Raw genomic sequence first — 25,707 nt, 5'->3', positions numbered from 1 at the left:
ACCGGGCCGACGGCTGGAGCCTCCGAATCTCGGGTTGGGCCGCAGCAGCGCGCCACCACAGCTCCTCCATTTCCGAACTCGGCCAGCTCCGCGATAGTGAGTAGTCCGCGACTGGAGCCCCAGGTCGTTCCGGCTTGAGGCCGCTCCACGGTGCCCAACGACAACGGAGACCCGACAGGGAAAAGGTCAGGTCCTCTGTACAGGGAAAAGATTTTAAAAGTCCCCCCCCCACACATACCCAGTTTTTAAAAAACCACTCAAACGAGACGAGAAAAATAAAAAGAGTCAGACTGACTGCAGAGGCCGCTGCGACGTGGGTTGCGCCGCCCACCCAGAAGTTTGTGTACAGGCCTAACAGTGGTAGTGGAGTTGGGGATGGGATTAAACAGGAAATTAGAAATGCGTGCAACAAAGGTTCATGTCTCGTACCCTCAAAGTTACCTTTCTTTAAGCTCGGAACCCTTGTTTCTGAATTAACAATGTCACTTTTCATCCTAATGAAGAACTCAACCATATTATGGTCACTCTTGCCCAAGGGGTCACGTACAACAAGACTGCTAACTAACCCTCATTACTCAATACCCAATCTAGAATAGCCTGCTCTCTCATTGGTTCCGCTACATGTTGGTTTAGAAAACTATCCCGCATACATTCCAAGAAATCCTCTTCCTCAGCACCCCTGCCAATTTGATTCACCCAATCTACATGTAGATTGAAGTCACCCATTATAAGTGTTTTACCTTTGTTGCACACATTTCTAATTTCCTGTTTGATGCCATCTCCAACTCCATTACTACTGTTAGGTGGCCTGTACACAACTCCCACTAACGTTTTCTGCCCCTTAGTGTTTTGCAGCTCTACCCATATTGATTCCACATCCTCCAAGCTAATGTCCTTCCTTTCTATTGCGTTAATCTCCTCTCTAACCAGCAACACTACCCCACCTCCTTTTCCCTTCTGTCTATCCCTCCTGAATATTGAATATCCCTGGAGGTTCAGCTCCCAGCCTTGGTCACCCTGGAGCCATGTCTCCGTGATCCTAACTATCATATTCATTAATAACTATCTGCACATTCAACTCATCCACCTTATTACGAATGCTCCTTGCATTGAGACACAAAGCCTTCAGGCTTGTTTTTATAACACTCTTACCCCTTATACAATTATGTTGAAAAGTGGACCTTTTTGATTTTTGCCCTGGATTTGTCTGCCTGCCACTTTTACTTTTCACCTTGCTACCTATTGCTTCTACCCTCATTTTACATCCCTCTGTCTCTTTGCTCATGCTCCCATCCCCCTACCACATTAGTTTAAATCCTCCCCGATAGCACTAGCAAACAATTCCCCAAGGCCATTGGTTCCATTCCAGCCCAGGTGCAGACCGTCCTGTTTGTACTGGTCCCACCTTCCCCAGAACTGGTTCCAATGCCCTAGAAATTTGAATCCCTCCCCCTTGCACCATTTTTCGAGCCGCGTATGCATCTGCAATATCCTCCTATTTCTACTCTGACTAGCACGTGGGACTGGTAGTAATCCAGAGATTATTACCTTTGAGGTCCTACTTTTAAGTTTATCTCCTAGCTCCCTAAATTCACCTTGTAGAACCTCATCCTGTTTTTTACCTATATCGTTGGTGCTAATGTGCACCCTCCCCCTCCAGAATGATCTGCAGCTGTTTAGTGACATCTCTGACCTTTGCACCAGGGAGGCAACATACCATCTTGGAGTCTCGTTTGCGGCCGCAGAAGCGCCTATCTATTCCCCTTACAATTGAATCCTCTATGGTGCCATGAACTTGGCTGCTGCTGCCTTCCCCTGATGAGCCATCTCCCGCAACAGTATCCAAAATGGTATATCTGTTTAGGAGGGAGATGACCGCAGGGGACTCCTGCACTACCTGCCTACTGCTATGATGGCTAATGGCTATCTGTTCCCTTTCTGTCTGCTTATTTTTTTTCTTGCAGTGTGACCAACTCGTGCTATTCACGACTTTTCTCAGCATCATGGATGCTCCAGTATGAATCCAGCCGCAGCTCCAATCGTTCAATGCGGTCTGCCAGGAGCTGCATCTGGACACATTTCCTGCAAACGTAGTCACCAGGGACACCGACCATATCCCTGATCTTCCACATGTTGCAGGATGAGCAAACCATGGGGCCGATCTCAACTGACATGGCTTATCCTCAAATTAAATCAGCGATAATGTTTTGTCCAAAACATTATCCCAAACACTATGTCTAAGCTCTTTCAATCCCTCGTCAACTCTTTTCCTCCCTAAAGTTGGTATTGTTTTTCGCCAAATCATCTGGATTCATATATTGGAGGAAAAGACTGCTCTGTCAAACATTCATTTGTTTTTAAACACTTCAATCTTATTGCCCATAGTGTACCTGCAGAATAAAGTTTGCACAAACTGTTATGCTCTGGAGTATTGGATAAAAGCACCCTGAGTTCTACTGACAAAGCAGGACCGGTGTAGCTTAATAAGGAAAGGTTTAGTCACTTGATTATTGTTCCTCACATATGCAGGAATAGTAAAATGCAGATAAGATTGATAATGGTTTTCTTCTGTTTCTAAATGTCTGTCATGGTTCATTTTTAATGGATTGTTGACCAAATACATTGGAGTCACAATTTGTTGCACAGCCAATTGTCCTGTCATCACAACTATTATGTCAATGTAATGTAATGGGAGGTTGGAAAGGTGGGTTTAAAGTTAGTATATAGTGCTCTCCATAATGTTTGGGACAAAGACCCATCATTTATTTATTTGCCTTTGTACTCCACTATTTAAGATTTATAATAGAAAAAAATCACATGTGGTTAAAGTGCACATTGTCAGATTTTATTAAAGGGTATTTTTTTAATTCATTTTGGTTTCATCATGTAGAAATTACAGCTGTGTTTATACATAGGCCCCCCCCCCCCCCCCCATTTCAGGGCACCATAATGTTTGTGACAAATGATTTCACAGGTGTTTGTAATTGCTCAGGTGTGTTTAATTGCCTCCTTTAATGCAGGTATAAGAGAACTCTCAGCACCTAGTCTTTCCTCCAGTCTTTCCATCACCTTTGGAAACGTATTGCTGTTTATCAACATGAGCACCAAAGTTATGCCAATGAAAGTCAAAGAAGCCACTATGAGATTGAGAAACAAGAATGAAACTTAGAGACATCAGCCAAACCGTAGACTCACCAAAATCAACAGTTTGGAACATCATTAAGAAGAAAGAGAGCACAGGTGAGCTTACTAATCACATAGAGACTGGCAGGCCAAGGAAGACCTCCACAGCTGATGACAGACAAATTATTTCTATAATAAAGAAAACTGCCCCAAACACCCGTCCGACAGATCAGAAACACTATCCAGGAGTCGGATGTAGAGTTGTCAATGACCACTATCTCAGATAGTATCTGCAGAAAATTTCATGAACAGCAATACAGAGGCTACACTGCAAGATGCAAACCACTGGTTAATCACAAAATTAGGATGGCCCAGTTACAGTTTGCCACGAAGTACTTAAAAGAGCAACCACAGTTCTGGAAACGGGTCTTGTGGACGGATGAGACCAAGATTAATATATCAGAGTGATGGCAAGAGCAAAGTATAGCGCAGTGAAGGAACTGTCCAAGATCCAAAGCATACCACCTATAGATTAACCCTTATTAATCCATGCCATTTCTAATCTCCACTACATATGTGCATGTCACCTGTTACATGGTATTAGGGTACTACACAGCTTTACACTAGCAAGGTCAGATGACTTGCTCTCTCACAAGCCAATGGAGCTAGATGCGAATAGCTGGCTGTTTGAATGTTCCTGTTTGCCTGTGGAATGAAGATTGGTCTTCACTATGTGTGTGTTGCTGTGGATCATTCATAAACATGGTGTCAGAGTCTTGAACTGTTCCTCCAACTCTTGCCTGAATTTATTTTAGTTTATTTTTTTAACATCGAACCATGGCAGGTTCCTTCCGTAAACCAGATCCTTTGGTGTTCGACAGTGTACTTGCCAAACGTTGGCGCATCTTCAAGGTGCAATTTGGAATTGTCGTAGATGCTGCCCACCCTGGAGCTGCTCCCCCACACTGTTGCATCAATTCTCCTCAACGTAGCAGGCACAGGATTTCTACTGTGCCCCAGAACATACCGATGCTGTAACACAGGTTGTGACCCCGGCAGAGTCCATCAGAGACCCTGTTTTCCTTCTCCAAAAAGTCAGACACCTGTGCCAATTTTGCACTAACGTTATCATGGAGCACCACAAGTTTTTTCCCCGTAGCCAACGAGAGGTGAAACGGTCGAATCGTACATTGGCGCCCACAAGAGCATTGCAGCCAGATGCCACTTCCAAGACCGTGACGTACTCATCCGCGGCATCCTGAATGACAAGGTGAGAAATGAATTACTCCGGGATGTGGAGCTTACACTAGATAAAGTTAAACGTGCCTGCCGGGTTGCAGAATACACTGACACCCATACCCAAAGCTTTGGGACCGGGAACACACACTGTCTACGATGTCCATGCCTTCTATAGGTCCCTGTGACAAACATTAACCACTCGACAACCGCCTGCACCCGATGGAGGGTAACTGGTCCTCGGGTCCATAACTGGTAATTACGGTGGCTCACACCCAAAATTTTGTGAACAATGCCTCGCTTATGGCAAAACTTGTCACTATTGTAAAAAGAAAGGCCACTTTATCCGGTGCTGCCATGCCCATACCAACAGGGCCCAGCCACAACAATCTCTCTGCACTTGGACCTTCACTTCCCCACGAGGCACTGACAGAATCAATAGTTCCAGCAGAACCATGACTGCAGCACCTGCAAGAAGTCAGCCAAAACATACATTCTTGTATACCCAGTTCACCGTCTACAGACAGTGATCCCATGACAACGCTCAGTATCAACAACACCAGAGTTGCTGCTAAGATAGATAGCGGATCGAGATGTAACGTGGTCTCTCTCTCAGACGTCCAAAGAATTCACAACAACGAAACTGTCATGAAAACAACCTCAAAGTTGCATCCATTTGATGGCGGGGAGTTGCAACCAGTTGGTACAGTCACATTACAATGCCATCCAGTGTCTCAAGTTTACAACCTGGAGTTTTTCATCATTAGAGGGGAAGTGCCCCTCCTGGGCATTGATGCATGCTGCGCCTAGTCTTCTTTGGCAAAACTGTGTACCCAATGCCGACCTCTCAAAGTCCCACGCAACAACTGCTCGAACAATACAAAGACCTTTTTGATAACCAGCTGGGCAAGCTTCCCACAAAATAGAGCATTGTAACCGACAAGGAAATCATACCTGTCGTTCGTTCTCCTCACCGAATCCCGCACGCAATGAAGGACCGTGTCAAAGCTGAACTAGACAGAATGAAAACACTGGGTATGATAGCACCTGTCAACGACCCCCCTCCTCCTGGGTCTCCACCCATGGTTGCAGCAGTCAAGAGGAACAAAGACGAAATAAGGATCTGCATCAACCTTAAAGATTTAAACACTGCCATCAAACGGCCACACCACCCAATGCGGACGGTGGAAGAAGTCGCTGCCAACCTGGGAAAATCCACAGTTTTTTCTGTCCTAGATGCATATAACTCATTTTGGTAAATGCCACTAGACCATACATCCTCCATGTTAACCACATTCGCAACGCCCTTCGGACGTTACCGATTTTTACGAATGCCATTTGGCATCAATTCAGCCAGTGAGGTTTTCCAACGTACTATGGAACAACTCTTTGCTGGCTACCCATGCTACATAATCGTGGATGACATCCTGATCGCCGGGCGCAATGGACAAGAACATAACTCATACCTGATGAGCAGTTCCTGGATCGTGCCAGGGAGGTAAATCTCAAACTCAACTCTCTCAAGTGCAGGTTTCGGGTCGACAAAGTAACTTATCTGGGCCACGTGTTCACCAACAACGGACTCAGGCCAGACCCATCTAAAACCATTGTCATCAACGAAATGCCAGCACCTACGGACGTGACAACTCTACAACAGTTTCTAGGCACGGTAAACTACCTGGGAAAATTCATCCCAAACTTCAGCGAGCTGTCAGCCCCGCTGCGACAATTGACCCACAAGGATACACACTGGTCCTGGCACCAACACCAGCAGAGGGCATTTGAAACCCTCAAAGAACTAATGGAACGCTCACACAGGGCCGGCTTTGATGTTTATCTCGACTTACTCAACCTACGGAACATCGTCCGCGACTCTCTCCTGGGATCTGCAGCCGAACGGCTCATGTCACGGCGAACCTGCTCCACTCTGCCTATGGCCAAGCAACTACTAGAACCACAAGTTCGTGCACGGTCAGTTATCCAATCCCAGCTCCAACGCCGCTGCGACGTACAAAGAAAATACTACGATAAAACCAGCTCTCCGCTTCACCCGCTCAACAAGGGACAGGTTGTCCGCTTCCGGTCACTCCGAGGTTACGACCGCCTCGGAGTCATTCTGGGGTCCACCGCGGAACCACGCTTGTACTTGGTCAGTATTGACAATGGCATCTATTGGCAAACCCGCCAACACCTCCTCCCGGTTAATGAACCGGCACCTCCACGTCCTTACTCGGACCAGCCTGCCGGTCTTCCCTCATGCTCCGCGAATCCTACACCAACGATTCCTCTGCCGGTGCCAGCGTCATCCCTGCCTTCCCCGGTGTCTTCTCCTTCACGTTCGCCCGATAAGGGACTTGCTCCCTCAGAGAAGGATGAGGGGTATTACCGTACATGTGCAGGTCGTGTCTGCAAGCCAAACCCGCTGATTGGAAAATTTACCGGCTACACTTGAACTGTGCATGACCCGTTTAGTTTTATGTGCTCAAATATGCAGTAAAATAATAAATGCCGCACCTTATACTGGTGTGTTACAATATGCTCCACTAACCACTCTATATATGCTTTACTTCTTTAAGAGGAAGGATGTAGATTAACCCTTATTAATTCATGCCATTTATAACCTCCACTACACATATGTGCATGCCTCCCTTTACATGGTATTACGGTACTACACAGCTTTACACTAGCAAGGTCAGCTAACTTGCTCTCTTACAAGCCAGCGGAGCTAGATGCGAATAGCTGGCTGTTCAGATGTTCCTGTTTGCCTATGGAATAAAGATTAATCTTCATTATGTGTGTGTTGCTGTGGATCATTCATAAACACCACCTCATCTGTGAAACACAGTGGTGGGGGTATTATGGCCTGGGCATATATGGCTGCTGAAGGTACTGGGTCACTTATCTTCATTGATGATACAACTGCTGATGGTAGTAGTATAATTAATTCTGGTGTATAGACACATCCTAGCTGCTCAAGTTTAAAAAAAAATAGCTTCAAAACTCATTGGCTGGCGGTTCATTCTATAACAAGACAATAACCCCAAACGCTACTAAAGCAACAGTTTTCCAAAGCTAAAAAATGGCCACTTCTTGAGGGGCCAAGTCAATCACCCGATCTGCACTCAATTGAGCATGCCTTTTATATGCTGAAGGGCACTAACCCCCAAAACAAGCATAAGCTAAAGATGGCTGCAATACAGGCCTGGCAGAGCATCACCAGAGAAGACACCCAGCAACTGGGGGGGGAATGTGAAATGTGATTAGAAATTGAGGTGCAATTCGTTTTAGCGTTATTATCATGGCCTTGGTGTTGGAATGCAGCGGAGAATATCTCGGATGCTTCAGTCATGGATTGAATCCAAGTGCAGGGAGGTTATGCTTTGACTTTATAACATTTGTTAAGCTTCATCTGGAGTACTGTATGCAGCTGTGATCTCCACCCCATAGGAAAGAAGTGATAGTGGTGAGAGGGTGCAGAGATGATTCATCAGGATGTTTTAGTAATTAGAAGAAACGGAAGAGACTGTCTGTTTTTGCCTGAAACAGGTTAAGAGGGGATGAAATATATATATTAAATTGAGGGTTGAGGATAGGTTATATTGCAGGAAATGTTTCCCCTTTCAGAGGTGGATAAAACTGGAGGTCACTGATTTCGGTTAAGCGGTAAGACATTTAGAAGTCACCTGAGTGGGACCTTTTTCCACTTAATGAGAGGCGAGTACCTGGGGAATGCGAGTAGTGGAGTGGCTAACAGCATTAAAGAACATTTTTTTATGAGTACTTGAATCTGTACTAGTATAAAAGATCATGGACAAAGTCTTGGAAGGTGGGACAGATGGCTGATGATTCGTCAATGTGAACATAGTGCCCTGAATTCCCTGTGTCCATGCTGTACACATCTGTGAAATCAGTTCTGCAGAGGCAAGAACAGGGTGAATAAAATAAAACAGTTCTTTGTGAATTTTGGGAAAGACTGTAGATTAAGGTGTTTGGCGTTCGTCAATTAATTTAAATTTGCAAATGTGTTTTATCAAGTACTGTATGAAACTACGAAGCATCCAGGCATGATCTTCACCCTTGGTTGAACAGGTTAGGTGGGTCCCTTGTTACTTGTCACTCAGCAGCCCATGCCTGAATGCTGTCTAGATGCTACATTCAGGTAACAGATTCATTTGCTGAGAAGTTGCAAATAGAAGATTGTTGCACATCCACCAGCAACCGTTCTCACTTCTGACTTTATAACAAAAGTAAGATCACAATGAAGCAGAATAAGAATGCTTGGTCTCAAGGCACAGCTCTGAGACTTCCTGTAGTGATGTCATGGGTCTGGGACTTCTGTCAACCACAACCAGGTTTATGCGACGTTTGACTACAATCACTAGAGAGCTTTATCCTTGTTGTCTATTAATATCAGTTTTACCAGGTTGCCTTGGTGCCATCCGGTCAAATTCTGCCTTGATGCCTCACCTTGGAAACTAAGCTCATCTTTGCACTCAGACTGTGGTGGGGTCTGGTGTTGAATGTAATTTGAAAGACTCATCGCCAATTTTCCACTTTGTCAGGTAACTCAGTTTTGTACGAGTAAGGAACTGCAGATGCTGCGTTACAAAAATAAGATACAGAATGCTGGAGTACCTCAGCAGGTCATAAGTGACTCAGTGTCGAAACAGGCCCTTCGGCCTAACTTGCCCACACCGGCCAACATGTCCCATCTATACTGGTCCCACCTGCCTGCGTTTGGTCCATATCCCTGCAAACCTGTCCTATCCATGTACCTGTTTCTTAAATGTTTGGATAGTCCCAGCCACAACTACCTCCTGCTTGTTCCATACACCCACCACCGTTTGTGTGAAAAGGTTACCCCTTAAATTTCTATTAAATCTTTCCCCCTTCACCTTAAACCTATGTTCTCTGGTCTTCGATTCCCCTACTCTGGTCAAGAAGACTGCATCTCCCTGATCGAGGAGGAGGTGGAAGGTAAGAATGAGTAAGAACCCGAGGGGCATTTTTTCCTGCAAAGAGTGGTAGGAACAGGAAACGAGCTGTCAGAGAAAGTATTAGAGGCATGCACTATCACAACATTTACAAAACATTTGGACAGATACATGGATAGTATAGGTTTCGAGGGATGTGGGACTGGTGTAGAAGGGGTATTGGTCGTTGCAGTAAAATTGGGCCAAAGGGCCTGCTTCCAGGCTGTATGACTATGACATTACCTCGAGACAACTCTTTGCTGCTTCCTGTTCTTTCAGCTGTTTCTGGTCATCATGTGAAGTGAATTGAATTGGCTGAAGGGCTCGCATCTGCAATGGTGGGGTAGAGCAGAGTTGAATGACCTATTTGGCACATCTGATTGAAAATGATAGTGAATGCGTCACCATTGTCCTTTAGCAGTTCCGTATTGGGTCTGGTTAGCACTGAATTACGGTATTTGTGGATCTACCTTTTTTACAAGCAAGGAGATGGTGTTTAAATGTCCACAACCTTTCGTAACAGGATGTGGTGGCTCGATGGAGCTTTGAAATTAGTTGTTTGTTGGAGGTTGTCTAACTGAGGCTATTGCATGCTGTTTGTGCTGTTGCATGATGCAGTCTCACTAAGCCAGAACCAACATGTATATTTTAGATGCAGGAAGAGTGTTCCCGATGTTGGGGAAGTCCAGAACAAGGGGTCACAGTTTAAGGATAAAGGTGAAATATTTTAGGACTGAGATGAGAAAAAACATTTTTTACACAGAGAGTAGTGAATCTGTGGAATTCTCTGCCACAGAATGTAGTTGAGGCCAGTTCATTGGCTATATTTAATGGGGCTTTCTCACGGTGCGACTTGACCTCCTTTCAACTATTTTGTGTTTCAGCATGAGAGGGATTATAACATTAGAAACTTTCATCTTGTAGTGATGTGTTAATGAAGAATTGCAGACATCAATCTGATAGTAAAAAATATATTTATTTAACAATGAGGTAAACAAGCACTGACAATCAAGCAGCTGAGTTAAAAGCTTTATCACACTTCAGGCTATAATAAAATGTGGAGCCTCCAACAGAAACAAAGTAATGCCCAAGAGGGAAAAACACACATTAACATACATTGAGACCACCTTTTTTATTCACCTTCTGTCCCCTCTGTCCAGCTTCCGGGTTCACCGTTCGCATGAGTTCCCACGGTAAACGCAAGAGTTATTACGGATATCGCACTGGCCACTACGTCCATATAATGTTTCAATGTTCAACCACAAGTGTACAAGTCACTCTTGGAGAAATTCAAGGTTACTTGAATTTTCTCCCGAGTCAACAAGTTACACGAGTACCTGCCGTTAGCGCCACGGTGGTCCACGAATGCCGTACGGTTATCGTAAGAGGTTCCCACGATGTTCAACTCTGGTTACCTCTTGCGTGAAGTCGCCGCATGAGAAAGCCTCTTAAGAGGAAGTTAGATGTGGCCCTTGTGGCTAAGGGGGTCAGGGGGTATGAAGAGAAGGCAGATACAGAATACTGAGTTGGATGATCAGCCATGATTATATTGAATGGCCGAATGGCAGGCTTGAAGGGCCGAATGGCCTACTCCTGCACCTATTTTCTATGTTTCTAAGTTTGTGGGAACACCTGGTGCTGCTCCTAGTGTGCCCTCCTGCCCTCTACATGGAATCGCAGTTGATCCGATGGTAATGGTATGAAGGATATGCCAAGACCTCAGGGCCACAGGTTGAGGCAGTGTACATTGCTCCTGCTGAAGGGCGATAGTACCCCATGGATGTACTGTTTTGTACTGCCAGATCTATGTTGAACCTATCCAAATATGGCTATGACCAGTTGTATAGGGTCTTGGTGAGACCACACCTGGAGTATTGCGTACAGTTTTGTTCTCCAAATCTGAGGAAGGACATTATTGCCATAGAGGGAGTGCAGAGACGGTTCACCAGACTGATTCCTGGGATGTCAGGACTGTCTTATGAAGAAAGACTGGATAGACTTGGTTTATACTCTCTAGAATTTAGAAGATTGAGAGGGGATCTTATAGAAACTTACAAAATTCTTAAGGGGTTGGACAGGCTAGATGCAGGAAGATTGTTCCCGATGTTGGGGAAGTCCAGGACAAGGGGTCACAGCTTAAGGATAAGGGGGAAATCCTTTAAAACCGAGATGAGAAGAACTTTTTTCACACAGAGAGTGGTGAATCTCTGGAACTCTCTGCCACAGAGGGTAGTTGAGGCCAGTTCATTGGCTACATTTAGATGGGAGTTAGATGTGGCCCTTGTGGCTAAGGGGATGAGGGGGTATGGAGAGAAGGCAGGTACGGGATACTGAGTTGGATGATCAGCCATGATCATATTGAATGGCGGTGCAGGCTTGAAGGGCCAAATGGCCTACTCCTGCACCTAAATTTCTATGTTTTCTATGTTTCTGCGAAGGTAGTACCTGTATTAGTGATAGCATGGGTGGATTGAAGATGATGCTGGACCTGCATGAAGAAGAAGGGAATGGAGAGTTGTGCTGGCAGATTTAGATAAGTGAGTAGGATGGGGTGACTAAGCAGGAAGGGTATGGATTCTAAAACTGGGGGGCTTAAGGTGAGAGGGGAGATATTTAAGAAGGTCAATAGGCAACTTTTTCACTGGAGGAGGGTACTCCCTATCTGGAACGAGCTACATAAGTGGATACAATTACTTTTAAAAGATTTGAACAGTTAAGAATTGAGGGGGCTATGGGCAGACAAATGGGAGTAGCACAGTATGGTTACTGCCAACGTGGTTGGCATGGACAAGGTGGGCATTGGCATGGATAAGGTGGGCAGTCGGCCCTGTTTCCGTGCTGTACGGCTTTGACTTTAAAATTGACATCTGGAGGTGGGTAAAGGGGAACCTGTTTGTTACCTGGAGGCGGCTTGTTTACAGTTTGCAAAGGAAAATGACCATTGTTAACCTGACCTTTCTGATGTTACTTCATTTACTGTTGCCAAGAGCCCCTTATGGCACAGGATTTCCTCTCGCTGAAGCAGAATTGCTGTCCATTATTGTATTATGTTACAGGATGCCAGATTTCCTGTCAAAACCAACAGTCTAGAGGAAGGGCATAATAGCTTGATTGTGTCTTGTGATATCTAGTGCGTATGAAGTAAGTGCGATGGAGACTACAGAATGCAGTTCGGCCTCTCCTGCCTCCTTCACTCCTATTTAGATCCTGTTATCTACTTGTGGACCAGGCCATCTTAACGCATGGGCACGCTGGGCAGTTGCCCGAGGCCCCATGCTAATCTATGTATTGTAGAATGTTATTGTAGAACATGAAAACAGAGAAAAACATCGCAAGTCCATGATGGCATATTTGATTCGGCATGAAGAAACTCGAAGTGTAGGGGGCCCATTGCACTGCTTTACCCAGGGCCCCATAATGCTGTTAAGACAGTCCTGCTTGTGGACAGTCCTAGACTAGGAACCTATCAAGACAGAGTACAGACATCCTATGAACACTGTCTGAAGGAGATCTTTTAAAGCAATGCTGGTGGCATTTTGCTTTGAAGGAGCAGGATATGGCCTTTACCCAGATGCTACAACTTTAAAGATTGGCACGACTATGTGAACTTGAAGGATTCTCTTATAAAGCTGTTGCAAAGCAGAAATGTTATTGAGGAAATGATATCAGCTTTGTGTTAGCTCTTGTGCAAATAATTTTTCCCTTACTAGTCTAGAGTGAGTTTGAATTTGTACGCATAAGGTCATTGTGCACAATTTGAATATTTATTGCTTTCAGGGTGGAATCTGTTTTCAAATGTTCTATTACATTTTTTCTCTCTGAAGTTGAGGGATAGATTGGGTAGATGCATAGTCTCTTGCCCAGAGTAGGTGAATTGAGGACCGGAGGATATCATATGAAGGTGAAGGGGAAAAGATTTTATAGGAATCCGAAGGGAAACTTTTTCACAGAAAGGGGGGTGCGTGTATGGAACAAGCTGCCAGAGGAGGTAGTTGAGGCTGGGGCTATCCCAACATTTAAGAAACAGTTAGACAGGTACATGGATAGGACAGGTTTGGAGGGATATGGACCAAACACAGGCAGGTGAGACTAGTGTAGCTGGGACATGTTGGCTGGTGTAGGCAAGTTTTAATCTATGACTCTAATTTTTCATACAATGTCCATTTATAGGAACGGATCTGGATCATTGAAGTTTTGCTGCTCCTGGGATTTTGTACAGTGGGATTTATGGGCCAGATTTATCAACTATTTATTCTCCTCATGCTTATAGACTCTACTTTGCTGCTTTCCTATGCTTAGGGGTAACTAGCAGCAGCTAATTGACTTATCAGCATATCTTTGGGATGTGAAAGAATACAGTAATGCCTGACAAACCTCCAGGTGGTAATAACACCACATCCAGGTGGTGCAAACTCCACACCCTGTGCTGGAAGTGTGCTCTGGATCTGAGGCAGCAGTGGTAACTGATATGCCACAGTGTTGCATATGAGATCCTTCTCAAGTACCACCCCATAGTAATATAACCATCCATGTCAACATGGTGCCCAAAAATCTTGTTAAAAGGTCAAGTAAATGAGTTTAAAACATAATTGCAATGTTGTGCTTCTCAACCCCCAATGTAACATCCATGACCTCACATAACACTGTTTAACATAGTAACTCTTAAAATCAGCTTCTGAGGTCACCAGGAATGGTAATAAAACTTTTCATGGATACATAGACAATAAGGTGTAGGCCATTCGGTCCTTCGAGCCAGCACCGCCATTCAATCTGATCATGGCTGATCATCTGCAATCAGTACCCCATTCCTGCCTTCTCCCCATATAGGGAGGTTGCACGTAAGGTAATCGGGTCAAAGTGTGTGACGCACGGAGCAGCTCAATCCATGTGGAGGACATGCCAGCCTACGGCATCCACTGTTAATACACGAAACTCGTACTTACCAGTTAAAAACTGCCAAAATGGTCAATTTTTGTGCTGTAAATAATTGTGGAGATCAGGGTAACCCTGAGAGACATTTATCCTACTTCAGAATTCCAAAAGTGAGGAGAAATTATGGTAGAGAGAAGCGACAGCTGAAGGGACAACAACAGCCAAAGTGGTTGGCAAGCATTGGCCGTGCAGATATCCAGATTGAAAATATTGGGAATTATCGCATTTGCTCACTGCATTATTTGTGTTTTTTCTTGATTTCTTTGGTATCTAAAAAGTTTCAGAAGTGATAAATCTGGCTGTAAAATTTTTAAAACCCTCATGGTTCTCAAGTTTTTACATGCAAAAAGAAAATCCTTCTGAAACTAAATTTATCATTAAAAAAATCGCAAACCATACGTAGGTTTTGAAATCCATTTTACTGAGATGCAAGCCAAGGAATGGCATAATTGATATCTGTTAATTGGACATAATCAACCTCAGCAAATTGACAATATCTTGTTTAAGCTGTCAGGACATTTTATTATTTGCCAAACTATACATCTCGATTTTTTGCAATTATCCATTTTATTTATTTATCTATTTATTTATTATTTCATGCACATTGACAACCTGCTCCTTCCCTGGAGATGTCATTTTAGCTGATCCCAACATTTAAGAAACAGTTAGACAGTACATGGATAGGACAGTACATGGAGGTTTGGAGACCAATGGACCAAAACACAGGCAGGTGAGATGATGCCGGATTTTACGGTGTAGGCAAGTTTTTAATCTATGAATTCCTGCATTTACATTTAGAGGAACGGATCTGGAGCATTGAACTATCTGCTGCTCCTGGGATTTTGTACAGAAAAATTTTGTGAATTAGCACATTTACCCATTCTACTGTAGAGCGTATGCTTAGGGGTAACTAGCAGCAGAAATACTATTTGTAGGTATTAATCTTGGGAAGTGAAGAATAATAATATGCCTGACAAACTTCAGGAAGAATAACACCAATCCAGGTGGTGCACACTGGTACCTGTGCTGAAGTGTGCTATGGATCTGAGGCAGGAGTGTGTAGAGACAGGGTGGCATATGGATTTCCGCTTCCTAGGGAATACATATGTGAGGAGAACCTGTTAAACGTGGGTAAATGAGTTTAAAACACCACTGCAATGCTGTGCTCTCAAAATGTAACATCCATGACCTCACACACTGAGACTGCACTTCCTTAAAATCAGCTTCTGAGGTGCACCAGGAATGGAACAACATTTTCATGGATACTGCTGTGTGGCCTTTTATCGGTGCTCCATTGAGAGCATACTCAACATCACTGTGTATCCGTGTGGTACACCAGCTGCACAGCAAAGTGTGTGACGCACGGAGCAGCGATCCATGTGGAGGATCCTGGCATACGGCATCAGAGAGTGTGAAAGCGCTCCAGAGTGCCATTGACAACGCCCAGAGGATTGTAATACACTGCCCTCGTACTTACCTTGGAAAAACTGCCAAAATACACAGTTCCCGCTGTAAATAATTGTGGAAATCAGGGTCCCTGAGAGACATTTATCCTATCATCCAAAAAGGACATTTTAGAGAGAAGCCAGCCCCGGACACTCCCTGTTTGAACATTGGTTGCCGTCAGATTGCAGACGGTACAGATTTCTCACTACATCAACAGACAAGGTTTTTTTCTTGAACTTTGGTACTAAAAAAAAGTGATAAAGGCTGTAAAATTTTTTTACCCTCCCACTGCAAAAATAAAATCCTTCTGAAATTAAATGTAGCTAAAAAAAAGGAACGCAGGGGTTTTGAGACATACTGAATGTAAGGGAACTGTGGTACACTGTGGACATAATCGACAGAAGGATGTTTAAGAGGGACATTTTGGGTATTTTATGCGATTTGATAATTTCCACATTTTATTTATTTATCTATTTATTTATATTTTTTACCTCCCTGTATGTCATCGTTAGCTTTTAGAAATGTTTGAATGGTGCACTGACTGGCTGACATTTACAAGAGGGAAAGCACAACTACCTGCGCTGGATGTGGAAAAAACTTGTGAATTAGCACATTTACCCATTCATGTAGAGCGTGTGATTGGGGGTGTCAGGCAGAAATACCTATTTCTAAGTCACACTGTGTCATTGGAGCACATGATGACCAACTCTGAAAATCAAGTACCCAAAATTGATAAAATTGAAAGGATCTGTTGTGCACTTTTCAACTTAAATGAATCCATGGTCTCACAGTAGGTGCAGATGTGCTTTCGGATGGGGTATATACGAACAATAAAAACTTTCAAAAAAGTTACTTGGCTCATCAGCATTTATTATGGATGAAATTGCAAGTAATCGCCAAACCATTGAATAACAAACACGGAAGTTAAAGTGCACTTTAAAATCTTTAACATTAAACTTAAATAGAACAGTTTCAAAAAGAGACTGGTGTTTTTTAAAGTGAACACAAAATAGCCTATTGCGTGGCTTTATGCAAATGCTATACAAATGCAAGACTTGGTATTTGTAGATTAGTGGTCCCAAAGAGAAACATGTTCAGTCACCACTTGCCATTCATTTCTCTCTGGGAGCTTTTCTTTTTGATTTTGGGAGGAGCCTACAATCTGGGCAAAACCATTTTTTTGGTGTTTCATAATTTTCTGCAATTTCAGGCATTCAAAATGAAACCATGAAATAGGACTCTTTGGGTTATCAAACATGAGGTCCGGTAACACTCCCAAATTGAACAACTGAGTGGCAGCAGCTACAGCATCTGTCCAAAAAGTATGATTACCCACGATACGCTCTATCGGGGACAGACGTCATCACTGGTCCAAACCACAAAATCGCAAAACAATCTCTCCGAGACAAAGATTTGGGCCTGGACCTGGTAGTAGTAAGCATGCTCATTGGACAGATGAAACTCACCATTCACATTCTGAAGACAAAACTTTTTGTCCTCCGCAACGGTCATTAAAGACAAGTCCTTCTTACTGAATGGACATTTAATTTCACAAACACCAAAACGCTCATCCCCGCAACAATGCTCAGCACACTGAACCACTCCATCCGCTGTTGCATTCAAATGAGGGTACTTGGTGTTTATGATGTGTCCTGAGTCTTTCATCATGAAACCAGAGTGTTCAGTATTCATATAAGCCTCATAAGCTTGTCTTACTTGCTGTTCTTGATCACAGCCCCATCTTGTTGCTAAATCTGCACAGATCGGGGCAGCACACTGATTTGATCACACTAATTGCAGGAGAACCTGTATTTGTGGTGCAAACACTTCAGTTTTGATGCTGTTATGCGTCCTGCCCGATACTGAAACCAGAGATCTGATTTTGCTTGCTGACGACTGTGTGCCTCCACATTCTTTGCCCCCTCCCCTGTAACAGAATAATCAACATATTCACATCTCTTTAGAAGATCAGCATATGTTAAGGTGAATGGGTCTTTGTCCGTTACGTTTGTAAGAATGGGTGGAAATGCTATAACAGTCTCAGCAGGAACAAATCTTGCTGCATAAGGGTCAACAGAGCTGAGTATGGCCGATCTTGTTATCAGGGACAGGCCTAACAAAAGTCCACTCAGTGCTTTGTCCTGCAGTACTTCCGATGCTCGACACAAAGCGGATGACACTCTGCTTTGTCTCATCTCTGCTTTGCTCATCTCTGCTTTGTTGTTGTTTCAGCCCAGTCCCATCTATGGCAGCATCAGGCCATCTGTGCTGCTGAAGAGAAGTCAACTTTGCTGACAGGCACAGCTTTAACCTGCTTTCATGTTGGCTCCATCCAATATGCTTTGACCTGGGTGACTGTTGTCTTCTCTCGAATCTGTACTTCAGCGTCAATACCAAAGAGAAGTGTCGCAACATGGGTATAAATTTCTCCGAGCCCTGCCTTGCAATCACTGTGGGCACTGCATATCTGGGCATTTGTCGCAATAACCCACGGCATCAATGGCTTAGATGTCATGCCTATAGCTTGTGAGTGCAGAACCCGTAGTACAGGTGCACAACCTTTTATCCGGAGTTCCAGAAACCGAAAAGCTCCGAAAACCGGCCATTTTTTCCAGATGTCGTCTGCGCACCAAAGCTCGCGTTTGGCGCCAAACTTGACCCAAAACGACCCACGGTCAACCCAGGTCTGTACTACTGTAGCGGCTGCCTCCTCCCTGGAGACCGGGAGACGCTTAAACATCTGTAAATCATTGCTTAAATGTTAGTCAGTTAGTTTGGAGGGCTTTTATGTGAAGGGGGGTGAAGGGGTAAACTTTAATTCTTAGTCCCCTACCTGGTCGGAGAGGCGGGGAGCGGTCAATGCCTTACCGGGTCGCTGTGCAGTAAGCTCCGCAGCGCTGTGGCCGGTGGGGCTGCGGGCGGCGCCGGTTGTAGCTCCGACCCCGGCAACTCTACCCCTGGCTGCGAGGCGCTCCAAATCCAGCGCGGCCCGCGGCCGGACGCCCCAGCTCCGCGAATGTCGGGAGTCGGCGGCGTCGCAGCGCTGGGATACCAGCGGGGTGCGGGCAATGCCTTACCGGGTCGCCGTGCGGCAAGCTCCGGAGCGCTGTGGCCGCCGACACACAACATCGCGGAGCGTCGCTGGATTTGGAGCCGCGCAGCCAGGGGTAGAGTTGCCGGGGTCGGAGCTCCAACCGGCGCCGCCCGCGGCCGGACGGAGCCCCCCAGCTCCGCGGCTCCAAATCCAGCGACGCTCCGCGAATGTTGGAAGAAGGCGGCCACAGCGCTCCGGAGCTTGCCGCACGGCGACCCGGTAAGGCATTGCCCGCTCCCCGCTGGTATGCCAGCGCTGCGACGCCACCGACTCCCGACATTCTCGGAGCTGGGACGTCCGGCCGCGGGCCGCGCTGGATTTGGAGCGCCTCGCAGCCAGGGGTAGAGTTGCCGGGGTCGGAGCTACAACCGGCGCCGCCCGCGGCCGGACGGAGCCCCCAGCTCCGCGAGGTTGGGAGTCGCCGACCAGGTAGGTAGGGGACTAAGAATTAAAGTTTCCCCCTTCACCCCTACTCCACCACCACCACCACATAAAATCCCTCCAAACTAACTAACTAACATTTATGCAATGATTCTCCTGGTCTCCGGGGAGGAGGCTGCTGCTCCAGACTTTTCAAGCCGCCCGCGCTACCTACCTAATCTACGCTAAAAATCTTCCATTCTGAAATCCGAAAATGTCCGAAATCCGACAAGTGTCTGGTCCCAAGGCTTTCGGATAAAAGGTTGTGCACCTGTACTAGGATAATTGAAAAGGAAAAAAAAGTGTTAAAATAGCTTCCAATAAGTAATAGCATAAGTGACATAAATAAGTAATAGAATAATGATAGAAAACATATTTTTCCACACACCACTCGTAGGTCTGGAGAATTATTTGGGATGTATACACTAGTGACGTGTATTTGCAAACTGATTGTAAGCCTCAGATGATTTGTAGGCCTGAAAATCCTTTGCTGTGTATGGACTGGGCATTGAATTGAGGTAGGTCATGATGTCCATGGAATTAAGTCCTGGCAGGTGGGAGATGTCACGGGATCTCTCAGCTTCATGCACTAAGTAAGGGTCAATACCAATCAAGGAGACTTTTTGAACATATCCTTCGTACTCCTCAGTTGATAGATTTGAGGCATTCTGCGACAATTGAATGGATACGGGGGCAGAAGATGGGCCCGCTAAGCTGGAAGCCATGGTAAGTGCTTACCTGCAATTCACCGCGTGTACTCCAGTTGGCGTTGCCTAGCAACAGTACGGGTCATGGGTCGTGACCTCGACTGCCATGCAACGTCTCTATACCCTTTATTCCGCTCGACCTAACTCTCTTTTGAATGCAACCAGTGAATCGGCCTCCACTGTCTTCTGAGGCAGAGAATTCCACAAATTCACAACTGTGAAAAAGTTTTTCCTCTTAGTTCTAAATGGCCTACCCTTATTCTTAAACTGTGGCCCCTGGTTCTGGACTCCCACAACATCAGGAACATGTTTCCTGCATCTAGCGTGTCCAATCCCTTAATAATTTTATATGTTTCTATAAGATCACCTCTCATCCTTCTAAATTCCAGTGAATACTAGCCCAGTCGCTCCATTCTTTCATCATATCACAGTCCCAATGTTAATCCTGGCCAAATTGGGGAGGCCAGGACCCTAAAATTGAGTAAAGGCTTCAGACCATTTGGTCAATTTAAAAGTGTTTTCTGTAGAAATGGGATAAGCTGCAGAATGGTGCCAGTTTGGCTAGAGCCTAGATCAGAGCTGCCGGAAGAGAATGGGAACCTCTGCAGACCTTGACAATTAGGTGCAAAATGATTGGAATGGATTGTATGAATGCAAACCAGACATACACTTTGTAAATAATTGTAAATAATGTTGCAAAGCTTTACTTTGTTGAATGTTGATTGGATTAAGTATTGAGCCTTGTCTGGTTTTCTTGCATATCAGGGCAAATGTTGCGATGTTAGTTTCCTCTGAGAAACGCTGTTTGAATACAATGTATCAGCCACTGTATTATTAGTTTAGGGAAATGTCTGTTATGTATGGGGTTAATCGATATCTGTAATTGGATTGTAAAGAGACCACTCCCATGTGGTTCGGCTCCTCGAGGTCCAGGGACCTATAAAAGTCTGCTGCCACAAGGTCCTGTGTCGATCTTCTGGGAGAGCGCTTGGGACTGCATGACCTTCTGGAGTGTCTCTGTTTGAGCGAGGCCTAGAGGGCTTGATCAGGCAGACACAAGGATTGAACCCGCGGTGGTTAGATATGGTAGTTGAACTGTAATTGTATTTTGTCAAAATAACGTTCAGATGCTCAAGTGCTTGACAGTGATTTTTGACTGAATCTAGACTGAGGGGGGAGCTTAGAACGAGCAATTTACACCGCCATCCCTGGAATTAACCTTGTGAACCTACGCTGCACTCCCTCAATAGCAAGATTGTCCTTCCTCAAATTAGGAGACCAAAACTGCACACTATACTCCAGATGTGGTCTCACCAGGGCCCTGTACAACTGCAGAATCTGCTCCTCTACTCAACTACTTGTTATGAAGGCCAACATGCCACTAGCTTTCTTCACTGCCTGCTGTACCTGCATGCTTACTTTCGGTGACAAGGACACCCAGTTCTCGTTGTACTTCCCCTTTTCCTAACCTGACACCTTTCAGATAATAATCTGCCTTCCTGTTCTTGCCACCAAAGTGGATAACCTCACATTTATCCACATTATACTGCATTTGCCATGCATTTTCCCACTCACCCAACGTGTCCAAATAACCCTGCATCCTCATAGCATCCCCTTCACAGTTCACACTGCCACTCAGCTTTGTGTCATCCAGATATACCTCTACATCTGGAATTAAAAATACAATTGCTTGATTTAATTCATGCTCTGTATTAATTCCAGTGTGCAACATAAACAAATAATTGTCGCTAAAGAAAAGGTGGCGCTATGGTGGCTTAGGGCACGCGCTATTCACCTCCGCACCGTTTAACGCTGAAAAACTACTGAAAATCCAAACCGGACAGATCTAAAAATACTCAGCAGTCGCGTAAGTAACGTGATCAGAACGCAACCCCGGGACTTTTAATAAATGAAAGGTAGGCGTCTGCCTAAACTCCAGAAACATCAGCTGAAAGTTACTAAAGGCCAAGAAGAAGCAACCTCGATTAGCATGGTAAACTCCGGGTTTGGTGGAGGAGATCCATTCAGCACTGTGTCAGGAGCTTTCGGCTGCGAAGGCAGAAATCTGTGGGAAGATTGACAATATTGATGCCCGTATGGAGGAGGTGAATGCCGACCTGAAAGGGTAAATCCACAGGCTTGAAACCGACATCAGCCGTAAGTTGGAACCTATCCTTGCTACTTCACAAAAACAAAGCGAGGCTATTCTGGAATTGGAAACTACTGTGGCTTCAAATGTCGAGACAACACACAGGCTGACGGATGAGGTGGAACGTATCTCTGAGTTACTAGCTAAAGTAACAAAAAAATGTCTAGATTTGGAAGGGCGAGCTAAACGTCAGAACCTAAGGATTGTTGGAGTGAAATAAGGCAAAGAACTTGGTCGAAATCTTCGAGATTTCACGGCTCAACTACTTCAAGACGTACCCGCTTTGGATGTAAAACCAAAACTTGACCCGGCTCACAGAGCTCTGAGAGCCCGGTCAGACAGCACAGCCCCACCAAGACATTTGATCCTGAGGGTACATCACTGCCATGTTCTAGAAGACATTCTGCAGAAAGTTGCCAACAACAGAAACCTAACTTTTCAAGGTGAAAACATACGAATCTTCAGAGACTTTCCTGCCGAAGTCGTTAAGAAAAGAGCACTCTTCTCCAAGTCAAGAGCTATTCTGAGGGACATACCAGACCTCCGATTTGGCCTAATATATCCTGCCAAATTGAGAGATACTTATAAAGGCACTGAATCCTTTTTTACCAATCCTGATAAAGCATTCAAGTTTGCCCAGGACACTGCGGGATCCGTTATGGGATAAGTAATTGCTCTACTGAGTTTATACCGATAATCAAGAGGTTTATACTGTGTTTATAATTAATATGATGTTATAAATCTACTGACTTAGAGTTGGGTAATACGTCAAAACAGAGAACTTGACAGATAGAGAGAGGGAGGGGTAGAGAGAGAAAAAGAGAGGGAAGCAGAGAGAGGGAGTGAGAGAGAATGAATGTGGGCGAAAGCTTGAGAAAGTTTTGGGAGAGAGGGAAGGGAAGAGGGAGAGAGAGAGAACAATTGTGTGAGACAGGTTGGGAAAGCGTTGGTAAGTTTTGAGAAAGTTTTGGAGAGTCTTGGAAAGTTTTGGAGAGGGAGAGGGAAAGAGAGAGAGAGAGGGAGAAAATGAGTGTGTGAAATTGTGTTTGTAATAAGTTGTTATACATTTACTGACTTAGAGTCGGTTAAAATGTCAAAACAGTATTAATAGAAAGTTAAGTAATAAGTGCCGTAAATTAGTTAAACTTCTCAATATTCAACTACTTAGTTAGAGCACACCAAGATACTTAACTTCTTGGGAATGTTGATTCCATGACGGATTTAAATATTGTTAAACATTTTTAAGGTTTGTTCTGTTTAGTTTTTATTAACTCCTTAAGGTGCGGAGTTATCTAATATTATCTATCCTACGGAAGCTTTCACTAATCTAACCACCGTATTCACCAGCAGCATTCCTATATGCTGTAATTTCCGTTGTTTCTCTTCCTCACTTTCTAATTTATTTACTAAATATCTTATCTATCTTTACTAATGCACATTTTTCTTGGAGATATCTCTGGGGAATAGGAGAAAAGTGGATAGGGTTTCACCCACTCAGCAGTTAAAGGAGATATATCAAATAATGTGTTGGACCTTTTAAATCAAAAGAGACCATGTAAGCTTTAAAATGCAGGATGATGTAGCTAGGAAAATAGGAGGATTTACATTTTGTAGTTGGAATGTTAGGGGTTAATGGGCCAAATAAAAGGGGTAAAGTATTAGCCTACTTAAAATCTATTAATACTGATATATTATTTCTTCAGGAGACGCATCTCAAAAATGGAGCTCACAACAGGCTGAAGGGTAGCTGGATTGGTCAATTATATCATTCTACGTTTTCTTCCAAAGCAAGAGGAACAGCAATTCTAATTCGTAATGGTATACCATTCAAACACAAATCCACTATAGCTGATAAGGAAGGCAGATACATTATAATATCCGGGGAATTGTATTCAACTCCATTGACTGGTGAATATTTATGCTCCTAATTTCGATAATCCCCAATTTTTTAATAAAATATTTGATATAATTTCAGACTCTGGTCAGCAGAATTTGATAATTGGGGGAGATTTAAATTGTGTATTAGATCAATACTTGGATAAATTTTCACGTCAAAGGAAAAGTACTTCAAAATCGAGTGAACTTTTAAACACCTGTATAAATAATACAAATATAAGTGACGTATGGAGGATTGCCAATCCGTCTGGAAGAGAATACTCTTTTTATTCAGGTGTTCATAACATTTATACACGAATTGACTATTTCCTGGTTGATGCCAAACTTATCCCTTTTACCTACAACCCAAAATATCATAACATTGTTATTTCGGATCACTGTCCTCTCACTTTTTCAGTAAAATTGGAAGGAATGTATAATAAACAATCGTTTTGGAGATTCAACCCACAAATACTAGCTGAGGCAAGTTGTTGTGACTATCTGAAGCGACAGATGAAAACATTTTTTGAGACAAACGACACCTCCGGTATTTCACCATCTTTGCTGTGGGAAACTTTTAAAGCCTATGTTAGATGCTGTATTATCGCATACCAAGCTTTTCAAAACAAGAAAAATAAGACTGAACAATTGGAATTAGAAAAACAGATAAAACAGTTAGACCTAGAAAACGCGGCTGACCCAACCATTGCAAAACATAATAAGATAGCTGCATTAAAATTTAAATGAAACCAGATTCTCTCTGCAAAAATTATTAGGGTATTTCATTATACTAAGCAAAAAAAAAATTCAATTTGGTGATAAACCACACGAGCGACTAGCACGTCAACTACGCAAATTAGAGAATGACCGTACAATACACAAAATTAGATCAGAAAAAGGAGACCTGATTACATTGCCTAAAGATATTAATGAAAGATTCTTACAATTCTATCAAACACTATATTCATCAAAAACAACAACCGATCCTGTAAAGATGAAAAGCTTTCTTGAGAATTGCAATCGCCCATTCCTTAATGAGGAGGAACGGGATGAATTGGGAGCAGAGATAACAACAAAAGACGTAGAGACTATTAAATCATTGAAAAGTGGAAAAACTCCTGGCCCGGACGGGTTCAGTAACAAATTTTTTTTTTAAAATTAAAGATTTAATTTCTCCATGCTTTATATTCAAGCATTTAAAGAACAGACTTTACCACAAACTCTTGCTGAATAAACTATTACATTAATTTAAAAAAAAAAAATTTCGAGGATCTATAGGGCAATAGCCCTTTTAAATATGGATCAGAAGATACTAGCTAAGACTTTGGCTTGTAGATTAAGCTTGGTTATTGGTATACTAATACATCCAGATCAAACTGGGTTTATACCTAAACGACACTCGTTTTATAACTTGAGACGCTTGTTTAACATAATATATTCGCAGCGAATGCCAAGCGAAGATCTAACAATTATTTCTCTAGATGCAGAAAAAGCTTTCAACCACGTGGAATGGTCTTATCTTTTCACAGTGTTGGAAACATTTCAATTGGGAGAGAACTTTACTTTATGGGTGAAGCTTTTATACACTAATCGAACAGCTAGAATACTGACAAATCAAATGCTTTCACCTAATTTTTATTTATCTAGGGGTAACAGACAAGGATGTGCTCTTTCTCCAATGTTATGTGCTTCAGCCATAGAACCTCTTGCTGAGAGTATCAGGTCCCATTCAGGCATTTATGGATACAATAC

The sequence above is a fragment of the Leucoraja erinacea genome, chromosome 3 (genome assembly GCF_028641065.1).
Source record: "Leucoraja erinacea ecotype New England chromosome 3, Leri_hhj_1, whole genome shotgun sequence".
Lineage (NCBI taxonomy): Eukaryota > Metazoa > Chordata > Chondrichthyes > Rajiformes > Rajidae > Leucoraja > Leucoraja erinaceus.
The sequence above is the reverse complement of the archived record's forward strand: the minus strand, read 5'-3'. Positions refer to the sequence as shown.